Raw genomic sequence first — 14,955 nt, 5'->3', positions numbered from 1 at the left:
CCCCCATAATTGGCCAAGTGTTTTCCGAGGAAATGAAACTCGCACACAGCGAGGAAATACCGTTTCCATCACAGTATGTACACTTCATTATAATCTGTCCAACATGTATTCACACAGGGATTTGGTACTCAGTTGATTACATGGAATGATAGAAAACGGTTGCTACTAACCTTGGACAACTGTGAAAATGAGAAGGTACACATTGAAAAGTAGTATGGCTTCTAACATGATGCGCCGTTACAAGAAGCGTCCGCTGTCGCCTCCAATATGTCTACATATTTTTAAGCTTCAGACTTGAAAAAAATCGATACAACGTGTCTTGTACCCAGACCACATCTGAAGTGGTAGCTGTTTACCTTTTCCCAAAAGAGCAAATCACTGATAAACAAAGAGGTATATACTTTGCTTGATTGATGACGTGCAGTGAGGCAGTGTTTCCCCAGAACATGAATAATTTACCAAGGACATGCTTTCTTTTTAGTGTGTCTTGTTTCCTGCTAGCAAATAGTGTTACTATTTGACGTATACCGTTCACTGCGTAAAACAAAGCCATATCGGATCATGGAGAGTCTACCGAGAGCGTACGGTACGTATGACAGCACACACATCACCGACAAGGAAGATGGTGACAGCTTAATAACTGACAAATATTAAATTGCAAATAACGTTGGCGAAAGTCTTGCCAACATATTTACACCGTCAAATTATGTTCCCAAGTTTCAGGGATATAAGAACAAAAGTAAAAGACAAACTATAATACCGTGATTTCAAAACATGAGCTTCGTGATACTGCTGCAGGTGATAATAATATCCATTATCAGCTACTGAAACACTTGCTTATATCATGTCGCACATACAATTTCCAATCCGAGTGGGTTCAAAGCTGTCTGGTCATTACAGTCAGGACCAGGGTGTTCCACAAAGCGGTATTTTGCCTGTCACGTTATTTAGTTCTAAAATAAATAGCCTTTCTATGTTTTAACTGTTTCAATCGATGGATCTACTTATGTGGATGATTTCAATATGCCTTGTCGTTGAAGAAAACATGCGAACCATTGAGAGACATTTACAAATCTGCCTCAACAAATAGTTCATTACTAGTTAGTTTTAAATTGAAATCTGTGATAAACCAGTTGTTATACTGTCCTTCGTCGACATGGTTTTACCTTTACTATCAAATTATAACTTGTTTTTAGTCACGATATGGCTTAACTCACGCACTGACTCATATTCATGAAATCAAAAACTGATGAATTAGAATACAGGCAGGACTTTAATCAGCTAAGAAATAAACATAATTCATACAAATGTTGATTTAAAGATGAATCCAAGGATGGAGGCGCAGCTTGATGTGCTATTGTCATTCGATCCAGAACAATATTTTCTCAATTGCCCGCTAACAGCTCAATCTTCACAGAAGAAACAGCCGTCATATTAACAGCTCATACATATAAAATATATACAAAAGACACCCCAAATATCAACAATATACAACATTTTCGGACTCCCCTCTTCCCTTCAGGCTATTAAAATTGTGTCCAGTAAACATTCACTTTTAATCGAAATAATTGAATTGTATAATGATCTTGCTACTTTCCAATACTACATCATCCTATGTTGGTTAACCAGCCATGTTTGAATTTCTGGCAACACAATGGCCGTTTCTAATACTAAGCAGCACTCGAAGCTCTGACACCAATTCTTATTCCATAATCTGATTACAAATCTGTGATCTGGTCCCGTTTTCATGAAGTTTTTACTCAAATTTCAAACTGAGATTAACAATTTGAAACAGCTGAATTTTTAACTCAACTGCATAAGCCCAAACAACTTAAGTAATCTATCCATCAAACTTAAATTGTCTACTAAGTTTGAGTTTAATATTGATTTCAGTTTATTCTGGGAAATGCATTTTCCTGCGTTTTCTCAAATTTGAGTAAAATCGGGGCCAGATGTTATATGGGATACCTAAGAAGTGGGACACTCAAGTAGGTTTCAATAAATTACATGGAATTAAACCTTGTATTGGTTGCATCTACTTGGGTTTTCAGTCCAAATTGAAGAGGTCATTAGCTACGATGCCGCACTGGCCACAGCAGGTATACTCCCGAATACTTATTGAAAGGTGAAGATCTTCCGTTTTGCATCGCCTGTGATAAAAGAATCATGGTCAAGAAGCCTATATCGGTTACACCTACTATGCGACGATGTCGATTTTTCCATCACTAGCGAAAAATATTTCGATATAAAATCATTGGAGGATCAATTTATTAATGTTAATAGCCATTTCCTTATTGAGTCAAACGTAATGTAAGTCCCCATGGGCCCTAGTATGGTGATCTACCTTCAGTTGTTGGCGATCTATAGCCCGTATTTTATATTGTACTGTCTTCTTTGATTGGAATGTTTTAACTTTGCTCGCTAGTTTTATATTTATATCTGTGATTCTCTAGTCTTTTTACTGTCCATCGTCGACAGGTTTTAATCTTCAAAATGTTTCCACTTTTTATTGTATGGATTGTTTTCGTCACGATATGGCTGAGATATTGCCGATGTGACGTTCAATAGTGACTCACTCCTTATTGAGTTTTGAAAAGAAATAGAGTTAGTTGAAAATGTCTGATTGATATATTTTGTAGATATATGTAGTTTTATGATTGGTAGTTTAGATTAATAACTGAGATCCTCCAGGGGGGTGAAAGTATTTTAAAAGTATTGTCCTCCTGAGAAGGCCCGAAACCTTAAAAGTACATGTAAGCCTATGACGTTTTTAATAGTAGTATATTTGGGTTTTTTTAGGTATTGGCTAACCCTCAGTAAGAGTGCCAACAGCTGAAGGGAGATGTGAATCCAGCTCTAGTCCATGCAGGTATCAACAGTATTGTAAGTCCCCATAGTCTCTAGTATGGTGTTCTAACTTCGGTTGTTGGTGATCTACAGCCAGTTTTCATATTGTGTTGTCCTAAATAGTGTTTTCTAATTTAGTCTTACATACTAGCTAGTTGTTATTTTAAAGTCCCCAGCTGACAAATTTTATAATGAAACATTTCTTAGCAATGAGTAACTTTAGTCACGATATGGCTGAAATATTGCCGATGTGATAAAAAAGTCTTACCTCACTCACTCAAGTATGTCATGCTTGACTGTGGTGATGTTACCATTACATGGGATAAATATTTTCATGTCAAAACGGTAACTGATGATTTACTCAAGTTCATCCTTATTTAATTTTCAATTTTATCAAAGAAATTGACTTGATTGATAAATTTTGATTTTGTATTGTAATAAGTAAATGATTTGGTAGTTTAAAGAAATAACTTTGACTTTTAGTGGCAAGAACTTCAAAGTGGGTTGAAATATCATAAATATATTGTCCCTCTGAGAGGATATGTGAGACCAGTTTCATTCCCTCTTTTGTCAAATTTCGCCATACTTCGAAGAATATGTGTTCTTTTAATGTGTGGCTAAGTACACTCGCCTACGGCTAATTAAAGGGATGTGTGAATCCAGCTAATGTCAATGCGGGTCGCTAAAGTACTGCAAGTCCCCACGGTCCCTTGTATAATAATCTACCTTCAGTTGCTGGTGATCAATAACAAGTTTGTTATATTAAAAATAAAAATAAAATATATTTCTATCGAAATAGAAATCAAATTGCAGAGATAGTTATAAATTATTTTCTGTGATATATTAGTTGTTTCTACTGTCCTTCGCTTTATTTTTTATGCATCTTAATTTGTTTTTGTCGCGAAATATTGCCGATATGACTTAAAATCACACTTCACTCACTCACAAACTCTATAGTCAGATTAGAAATTAACTTCACTTGGTCTCTGTGTTGAGAATGGAACCCGGGTCTTCGGCGTGACAAGCGAACGCTTTAACCACAAGACCACCCCACCGCCCCATCAAGAATGAGTTCCGCATTGACATATTTTATATGTCACCTTTTTCAGTATCAAAATCGATAGCATGGCTACAGCTGTAAATGATAACATTCGTAGACGATTGTCACATATCATATCTTGGTACCAACATAACCTATAGCATTTAAAGACAAGTGCAGCTATATCCTAACAGTATACACAAATGGTGACTGGACAATGCTTATACATTTTCCAAATCCGAGTATTAGGTCCTTGATTGGCATTTTAGAAGATGCCATATGACGAACATAAAGAATTTCCTGGATTTCATCTTCTTTTTTATTCTTTAATGCAATCATTAGTTTTACCTGATGATGGGGCCAGAACAAAACCCGAAAAGTTGTATCAAAGAATAAAAATAGATGAAATCCAGGAAATTCTTAATGTTCACTAAAAAGTGCTGTTTCCATTGTTGTAATGAACATAGGATGCACAAAGATGCAGAACTGTTCCTGAATACAACTCCCATCAAAATCGTTAAAGACGCCAAATTTTTGGGGATAACATAAGACAGCAAATTATCATTTATCCCACACATTAAAAATCTCAAAGCATGGATACTATCGAAACTGAACTATCAATGTTTCATGTATGGTTCAGCTTGCAAATGTTAGAGAGCTAGGTACAAGTCATATCCAACGTATCAGTCTGTTTTGGGGCGTTCAGAACGTCCCCTTTCGTGAAACGGTACGCTCTCACCACGTTACGGTACATATTGCACCCGTGGTCCCTAGTATGGTGATAAGCCTTCAGTTGCTGGTGATCTATAGCCCGGTTTTACATTGTATTGTTGTCTATAGTGAAACATTTTTTATGATAGCGTACTAGTTTTAAATTAAGAGCTGTGATAATCCAGTAGTTTTACTGTCCTTCGATGACAGGTTTATATTTTCTCAATTTATTGTTTTTTATATTGATATGAATTGTTCTCGTCACGATATGGCTGAGATATTGTCAGTGTGACTTTAAATCTTAACTCAGTCACTCACATATTTCAGAACAAGGCCTTCGGTTCGGTTCGTTACAGTTCGGTATATGATGTATGATCATAATGCAGAAAATTGAAAACAAGAGCCAAACCTTACATTGTTTAATAACATGGAAATGAATAACATAATCTTTGTTATTTTGAATGATTAGGTAGAGCCAAAGCAAACGCCATTTTATCTGCTCTTAAGTATATAAATATACAATCCAAATATAAACAATACATAATTTTTTCAGATTCTCTTTCTTGCCTTCAGGCTATTAACAATAGGTCATATAAACATCCACTTTTAATTGAAATACTTGAATTGCAAAATGATCTTGCTACTGGCCAATATGACATCGTCTTTTGTTGGTTGCCCAGCCATGTTGGAATCACTGGTAGCACAGTGGCCTATTCTGCTGCCAAGGCCGCTCTCAACCAATCTGTGACACCACTTCTGATACCTCACAGTGATTATACACGGGTTATAAGAAGTTACATCCGGGATCCTATGCAGAAGAAGTGGGGACACATGCAATAAAACCAACTATCAGTTACACCTACTTGGGTTGTCAGTCCCGATTTGAAGAGGTCATTCTAAGACGATGCCGTATTGGCCATTCTCGATACACACATGAGTATTTTACTTAAAGATGAGGATCCTCAATGTTGTATCCCTTGTGATGAGGGAATCACAGTCAAGCATGTCCTGCTTGACTCTATTGATTTTTCCATCACAAGGATAAATATTTCAGTGTCAAAACAATGAAGGATCTTTTGTATAATGTTAATTCTCATTTAATTATCGAATTTTTAATTTAAATTGAATTATTAGATAAATTTTGAACAACATGTTTTGTAAATAGATAAATGTCATTTTATTATCAATGGTAGTAAAAATTAGCAAACTGTGATTGTTAGCGGCTGTATCCTCAAAGGGAGTTCGTAAAATTATTGTCCTGAGAGGATACGTAAGTCCCAAAACTGTCAAGGTGAATTTAGCTCAACCATGCTTTTTAAACGTAGAATACTCGTTATTTTAAATTATAGCTAAACTTCCCTTCCATCGCAAGCGGCGGATGGGATGATGTAAATCCAGCTAGTGCACATGCAGAAAGCAAATGTACTCTAAGTCCCCATGGTCCCCAGTATGGTGATCTTCCTTCAGTTGTTGGCGATCTATAGCCCGAGTTTATATTGTGTTGTTTTGAAATGATTTAACATTTTACACTGAACTCAAACTAGTTTTAATCGATTTGTGATATCCTAGTCGTTATACTGTCCTTAGCTGACAGGTTTTTAAATAAGTATACATATGTTTATTCTTTGTACATAACTTTTTGTCGTCACAATATGGCTGAAATATTACCGACGTGACAGATAGCATAACTAAAGTATGACTGGAACCTCGGAGTTCACAGATGTGTGGCAAAATAGCAAGTAGCCAGGTATGATTCAGAGTCACTAACAAAACATCAACATTTAATGCAGTGAAATCACCACGTAGCAGAAATGTTCATGTTTAAAAAAAGCACAATACACAACTCTGATCTTGTCATAGAATGAAGTGATGCCATTTGACACGCGTTTTCTCCGATGTTACTGTAAACAGTTTTAATGAAGGAAAACGGGATTAAATTTAGTCAAAATGAAATCGAGGAAGATCGTTCTGTTATGAGTTTTCTGACATCATACGTTTTTGGATGACAGCGTTTACTCGCGCTATAACGCGGTGTGTTGCATCACAGCTAATATCGCAAGTACTCGGCTGATGGCGTGGCTTTATTATAAAGTTATTACGATGTTCCGCTGTTCGTCTGATTTGAAATAACTGAATGAGAAACAGAACCCAGAAACTGAACTGGTATCTGCAGTTGCTGTCTTGCTGACTTTGTAAGACGACTTGAGGCGATCTCGAACTTACTTACCAGGAAAATAACGGCCGTCCAGCAAGAAATGCATCACCTGAAGCGATGGTGTAAATCCAGTTTGTATCCATGCAGGTAGTAAAAGTACTGTGAGTCCCTAGTATGGTGATCTCCCTTCAGCTATAGGTTAGGTATAGGCCATTTTATATCATATCGTTTAGGGATCTATCAACACAGGTGCCTGACGATACGATACGTATCGCGATACTGAGGTCACGATATAATACGTATCTCGATACTGAGGTCACGATAAGATACGTATCTGGATACGGAGGTCACAATATGATACGTATCTCGATACTGAGGTCACGATACGATACGTATCTCGATACTAATGTCACGATAACATACGTTCTCGATACTGAGGTCACGATAAGATACGTATCTCGATACTGAGGTCACGATAAGATACGTATCTCGATAGTGAGGTCACGATTAGATATGTATCTCGATACTGAGGTCACGATACAACACCTATCGTGATATTACATTTCCGTTATTTTGCGCGTAACAAGCAGCCATTACAATTACCTTGATGACAAGCTCATACCATAGCTTTCCAGTACAATGTATTGATTAATCGTGTCTCCCAAGAGAAACTATGTAGTTGAGGAAACTGCGGTTTGTTATCGGGTTTACATACATACAAGGCCACATGTGCAGTGTGAAAGTTGGTGTTATCGACGTGAAAATTACATAATAGACAATAGTAGTAATTGAGTGACAAATCGTATCGAAGACCTCTCCACAAACTCCCCTACAATCATTGTTCACGGCAACAGCAAGGATTTCACAAATGATTGCCACAGAAACGAAACTAAAATTGTAAGGGAAATAGTTCGAGCAATGATGGGAGTTGTCCGTATGATTCTCAGGCACACTTTGAAAGCCTCGGTCCCCGTGGTCTGTGATGACTTGATTGGACGCTAGATAGGTAATGATCATAGTTACCATGCCTGCAAGTCAACTGGAAAAGCAACGTGCATCATGTTTAACAACACTTACTAATAATGACTTTGAACGTGACAATCAAAGGAATACATACAATTACTTAGTGGAATGGAAAGATGAAAACATCCCAAAGGAAGCTCAGATATTCTGTGTGGCATAGTAAATAACAGACATTGATCACAATGATATTGACGTAACGCTTAAATATTCTCATTGTAAGGCTTTGCTTTGAATTGCCGGTGTGGTGGAATACACAACTGATTTGTAAGGAACATCAGTGATTGTATTAAAGTATGTAACATAAATAATTCATTGACGCGTTTTGGACAATCAATTTGGACTATAATACTCCTACTCTTTTCCTTTCACTGTTATATATGTATATCATAAATTGTGTAGGTGCTTAATGCATGGATACTTATATTTACGTCCCTAGTATGGTGGCTTAACTTTGGCTCCTGGTGATCTATAGTCCATCTTTAGATTCGTGTTGTTGTGAGCAGTCACATGTTAAGGCTTACACACTAGTTTTAGACCTACATCTGTTATCATCTAGTTATTATAATATTTTACTGTCCATTGTTAACACGATTTAGTGTGAAAGGTATTGTTGGAAATTATATAACTTGATCAAGTCACAATATGGCTGAAATACTGCCGACGTGACTGAAATTAAACTCACTCACTCACTCACTCACTCACTCACTCACTCACTCACTCACTCACTCACTCACTCACTCACTCACTCACTCACTGACTCACTCACTCACTCACTCACTAAACTCACTCACTCACTCACTCACTCTTACGCCAGAAGGCGGTGGCTAATGGGCCATTTTGGTGATGTTGACGTCCGAGTGATGTGTGTTTCTAATTTTGTCATGGACCGAACCAGTCTGTCATAAAACTGATAGATAAATATAACAAATCAAAGCGAAATAAGAATAAGAGACGTCTCGAAATCAACAAACATTGTGTCTCAGAATATTGATCCGTTGGGCTAGATGTCTAGTGATTGAGGCTAAGGATCAACTGCCCATTAACTTTAATAATTTCCAAAGCTGTTTCGGGAATTAGTTGCGAAATTAAGAATGCCGCTCGTCTTCGCCGCGGTTCACTCTTAGTAGAGCGTTTGCGATGACAGCAATCTCTTAATCCCTTGTCGATCACCACATTTAAAACGTTCAAGTAACCGTGTCCACAAACAGGACATTAAACTCTTGCAGAGGAATTATTTGGGCTCGCTGGTTGTCTGACATGACAGAAGAAGAAATTACTGAGAATTAGAGCATCACTGTTTTGATATTTTAATCACAAGGTATACATATTTCAAATCATCATCAATGAGGGATCATTTTATTGATATTCATTCTCATTTAATTCTTGGTTTTATACAGTTGCTGGTGATTTATAGCCCGTTTTCATATTGTTTTGTCTTGCACTATAGAAGAAGTTTTTAGTTATATGCTAGTTTTATATATCTATCTGTGATACACTGGTAGTTTTACTGTTCTTCGTCAACAGGGTTTTAATTTCTATTTTCATAGATCTATAATATAATTATTAAAAGTTCTCGTCAAGATATGGCTGAAATATTGCCGATGTGACGATAAATTTTAACTCACTCACCCACTCTTGGTTATAAAAGAAATTAAATTAAATTGATACATTTTGATATTGTACTAAAATTATCAACACCTGAAGGAATGATGTATATCCGACAAGGGTCCATCCAGGTAGCAAACGTTCTGTAGGTCACTCATCTTGATCGGCAGCATGTTTTGGCGCGTACTCGACAATGCACTGGAGCCTCATTGTCTCCAACTCCATTATGTCGAATCCCTGGTTGTGTCGAACTCACTGTCCGGACCCTGTAAACACGGGTTTTTTTATAATTGATAGGTTAGATTATCAACTGAGATTGTTCAGGGTTCTCAAAGTACTGTAAAATTATTGACTTATGACCTCATGAGAGGGTACGTAAGTCCCAAAGTAAATTTAAACTTACCAGGATTTTTTTAAGTGAGTCCCTATGGTCCCTAGTATGGTGGTCTACCTTCAGTTGTTTGCGATCTGTAGCCTGTTTTTATTATATTGTCTTGTCATTTGTAGTGAAAATGTTTTAAATTTAATTACTAGTTTTAGATTTAAATGTATATCTGTGATAAACTCGTTGTTTCCCTGTCCTTCGTTGACAGGTTTTCATAATTTACCTTTTTCTTGTTATTAATATATAACTTGCAATTTATATAATCACGATATGGCTGAAATATTGCCGATGTGACTTATAAATTGAACTCACTCACTCACAGTAAACACTTGCATAACTATTTTAACCAGGATTTGTTGAGTTCCGTTTGTCTGGAACTCAAATTTAAATGTAATTATTATATTCAAATATGTTAAGAAGGACCCTCTTTGTGGATACTGTCGGCTTCGTTGTAATGTGAAAGCATATTCATGAACGGAATACAATGGTTCGAAGTCATTTAGAAATTGAGTGAGTGGATAAGTACATGATAAACAATAACTATTACAAAGCCGAATATGATGCATGGCTGCCTCGGGAGGACAGGGCGTGCAGTAAGATGATGCAGAACAAACGATGTGGATGACAATAGATTGTCTGATATTTTTGGTGTGCACGAAGACACCATCCTACTGTACTGTGGATGACAATAGAGTTTCTGATATTTTTTGTGTGCACGAAGACACCATCCTACTGTACTTGGTACAAAGTCCTACCACACAAGAGAAAACATTCTCTTCAAGGGCGGGGCTTGCTATGGTGTAACGTGTATGTAAAGCGTTCTTGTTGATGTCAAGTGGATCGAAGTGACAGACTGCTTGATCATTGTGTATCTCACAAGTACTCAAAGGTACGATCAATAACTCGTTGCGCTTTTACCCAGGCGTTTAGTGTGGGCGAAGCACAATGAAATCATACTGTTTCAACGTTTCGCATCTATGTTGCAGTCGCTATTGTAATTGGTGTGGATTCAGTAGAGGGCAGGGCCTGCCTGTACTTGTCCAGACTTCTGTAGCGCAGCCCCACAGATATGTTCCAGTTCAATATATACTGGGGGTGGTGCAGTACCCTCGTGGCTCGTCACTCCGAACACCCGGATCGATTCCTCACATGGGTACAATATGTGAAGTTCTTGCTGGAATATCGCTAGAAGAGGCGTAAAACCATACTCACTAACTCACCCAGACATATGTCAGTGTGCTTGTGCACTCGGTTTGTTGCGATTAATTCTATGTGGTTCCACTGAAAATCACCATGAAACAAAGTTTAAAAAGATTTATCTTGTTTGCAATCTTTGTGGATATTCCTTTCACAATTTTCTACGCATTCCATATTTTCGATGCCTCCTGCTGGTCCTCGCTTGATATCTGAATAACTAGGATGAACTGACAAGGTAGTGTGCAACGGATCCATTCACTCATTCTCCCACCCTACGGCATTGGATGAAGAAGAAGAAGAAGAAGAAGAAGAAGAAGCACATGCAAAGTGTTTGCGAAAGGCGGAACTTTAAATAACGAATAATTGATAATTGTGCATTTATATTGCGGTAAACACCATTCACGAGGTGGATGCTCATAGCGCTAACAATCTGACTATTATTACCCAGGATAACCCAACCTGCCAGTGAGAAGCTAGGTTATTAGTCGCGTGACTTATCCCACCGGGTACCCATTTTCTGCTGGGTGAACAGACGCAATTTTCAACCAACTCACTTGTCTATGGCGAGACCACATGTATCACACCTGTTTTGTTGTGGGGCAGGACAGAAGCTTTAGAAACTCTCCGCGCTCAACGTTGCTTGACGTCAACTGATTTGTGACCTGAGCGTTATGCGCAGGACCACACACCGCCACGGTGTTAAAAATGTTAAATATAATAATAACGCTTTATTGCCCAAGGAGATTTGTTTCACACCAGGTGCTGTGATAAAATAGCATTGCATTTAAACATGACGAGTACAGAGATATGTGACATGAACCTACCGGGAACAATGTATGCCGTTCCTGCTAAGAAATAGGATAATAAATTTGCTTGAATATCACAGGTTTTTTATTTAAAACTAGCGAGTTACCATAAAATATTATTCTCTAAACAACAACGGATGTGAAAACAACCGGCCTGTAGTCATTGAGTTCTTCGGATCGTCAGAGAGTTTTCCAAAAATATTGTCACGTCCAGGCGTTTTCCAAACGTTTATCCTACTGTTAATTCCAGTTAATTCAAGCAGTGATGGTACCAGGCGAAACCAAAAAGCGTGTATTAATCAAATCACTCAAAACTCATTTTATCCAGTCTAAGTTTAAGAAAAACAAAAATGGAACTCTCCGATAGTTACACAGATAAAGGCGGAAAATAATTTAGACAGAAAAAAGTGACGAAGCTATTTTTAAACCGTAAGGACTACACAGACATACTCCCTGAGACATGCATACCTGTGATATGTGGTTGTGAAGATCAATTCTAACCCGGATCTTCACGGACCTAAAACAATTAGAAGAGAAGAAGGGGAATTGTAAAACATTTCAAAATCAATGTTGTTTCATTGTTCATTGACGTTCGAACTACGTTTGTTCACTACAGATTAATCTCTGAAAATTATTTGACGAATATGTTTGGTCAAATATTTGCCTGTCGTGTGCATTTAGTTGTGAATCCAATATACCAAATACTTTCATTATAAATTGACAAACTCAAGTGTACAGACGAAATCTCAAGTCAATAATTGTGTATGTGTATCTCTGTGTGTGCATGCGTGCGTTGAACATCCGCGAAGTGGATGAGTGAGCGACTGAGTATGATTTTACACCGGGTTTAGCAATATTCCAACTATATATCACGGCGGGCGACACCGGAAATGGGCTTCACACATTGTACCTGGATTGGATCTTTGGCGTGACGAGCGAACGCTGTACCCACTAGGCTACCCCATCGCCCGCTGATTGCACGTGGCTGGTACTGTTGTAGAGATTGTAGAACTGCAACTGCATTCGTGTCCATCTTGTGTTAGTCCGGGACAAGCCGAGGTTTGAAGGTTACAGAAAAGGGCGGCTGATAATCAATCCTGTCGCAGTGAGTGCGTGCGTGCGTGCGTGCGTGCGTGCGTTCGACGCCCCTTTTAGCAACATTCCCGCAACATCCCGGCGGGGACACTAGAAATGGGCTTCACACGTTGTACCCATGCTGGGAATCAAACCCGGGTCTTCGGCGCGACGAGCGAACGCTTAACCCCTGGGCTACCCCGGCGCCCCAAACCGGTAGTAGGCGAACGCTTATTGTGTATGTATCCATAAAATGTCAATCCTATTAGTAGTATTAGAAGGACAGACGCATGTTTAGAAAATAATACCATTAGTTACTTGTTCGAAGTAAATGGGACATGGATGGACGCATCGTACCAGACAGGTAATTAGATAATGATCAAATGACAAAAACAAATTTAAACAAAAAATAAATAAAAATAACCAACAAAAATTGAAATGCACTTTGTACTTCTTTCCACTTAGACGCAGAGAAGACATTAGTGCCTAAATTATTTATTTGAACACTAACACATAGTATTTCACATGGAATGGCACTCAGAGAAGTGAAGAAAGGTGGTGAGTAGCATGGGAACGCGGATTTGGAAATAAAAAAAGGGTGTACATAAATAAATGTGACGGGGGAGTGCTATTGATTTTGAACATGACAAGCAGGGGGATCACTTTGTACACATTATTTATTTTTATTTTTATTTATTTATTTTTTTATTATTTTTTTTTTTTTGGGGGGGGAGGGGTGTCATTCACATTATACATGCATAAAAAAATCATCATTCCCCCTCTAACCCTCTAGCCCAAAATAATAATTGGTCCCTAACCAAAACAGATACGGAACGTGAGTGACAAGGGTAAAGGCTGTTTCTAACAGCATGCTAGTCTTGTCATGACTTGTCTAGTCTTGTCAAGTACATAAATAAATGTGACGGGGAAGTGTCATTGATTTTGAACATGACAAGCAGGGGGATCACTTTGTACACATTATTTATTTTTATTTTTATTTATTTATTTTGTTATTATTATTTTTTTTTTTTTGGGGGGGGTGTCATTCACATTATACATGCATAAAAAAATCATCATTCCCCGTCTAACCCTCTAGCCCAAAATTATGGTCCCTAACCAAAACAGATACGGAACGTGAGTGACAAGGGTACAGGCTGTTTCTAACAGCATGCTAGTCTTGTCAAGTCAGGTTATTGTGGTATCTCAGACGTATACCACTTTGATAAAACATACGATTACGGGTCGGGTATGGAACAGTGAGTGAAACAGTTAGGATTTCTAGTCAAATCGGCAGTATTTAAGCCATATCCTGACTAAAACAAGGTATACATTCGTGACACGTAAATTAGAGAATATAAAAACCTGTTGACAAACTACGTTGAAACAACCATAAAATCACAGATACAGATGCACAGTCAGCATGTAAATCTAAAACCATAGACAAAACAAGCTACACATCATCAACAACTGAAGGTAGATCACCAATCTAGGGATCATGAGGTCTTACGGTACGTTTGCTTCCTGCATGGACCCTAGCTGGGTTTACACCATCCCTTCAGCAGCTGACGACTGTGCTATTTATATATTTACAAAACAATATGTTTATCAAATATTTTCAAATAACTCAATTTATGTCCACAAACCAATTATTAAATGATAATTGACCTGGTTTACAAGACCCTTCATTGTTTTTACACAGACATATTGATCCCTTGTGATGGAAAAATCAATACAGTCAATCAGGACATGATTGTCCTTGATTATTCCATCACAAGGGGAACAGGATGGAGGATCCTCATGAGAAAGCCTAAAATGACAAATAAGACATCGTCGCATAATAACCCTTTCAAATCTGGACTGACAACCTAAGTGAGCATAACCAATAGTTGGCTTAATTCCTTGTAATTTATTGATATCCACTTGAGTGGGTATGGAACAGACAAAGCAGGGCACATTATTCGGAGAATCGGGCCTTGAATTCGTGATCACAATGAACCCTATACAGAGGTTTTCTTCTTATTTTTCTCATTTGATCTTGGGATAAAAACATATTTACATATTAAAACTCCCGCAAATCAAAGTCTGTACAAAAATAGATTTCACTTCACATGGA

Source organism: Haliotis rubra, unplaced genomic scaffold (genome assembly GCF_003918875.1).
Source record: "Haliotis rubra isolate DU_JTF1 unplaced genomic scaffold, ASM391887v1 Scf218, whole genome shotgun sequence".
In the NCBI taxonomy this organism is placed as follows: domain Eukaryota; kingdom Metazoa; phylum Mollusca; class Gastropoda; order Lepetellida; family Haliotidae; genus Haliotis; species Haliotis rubra.
This window is presented reverse-complemented; position numbering follows the sequence as displayed.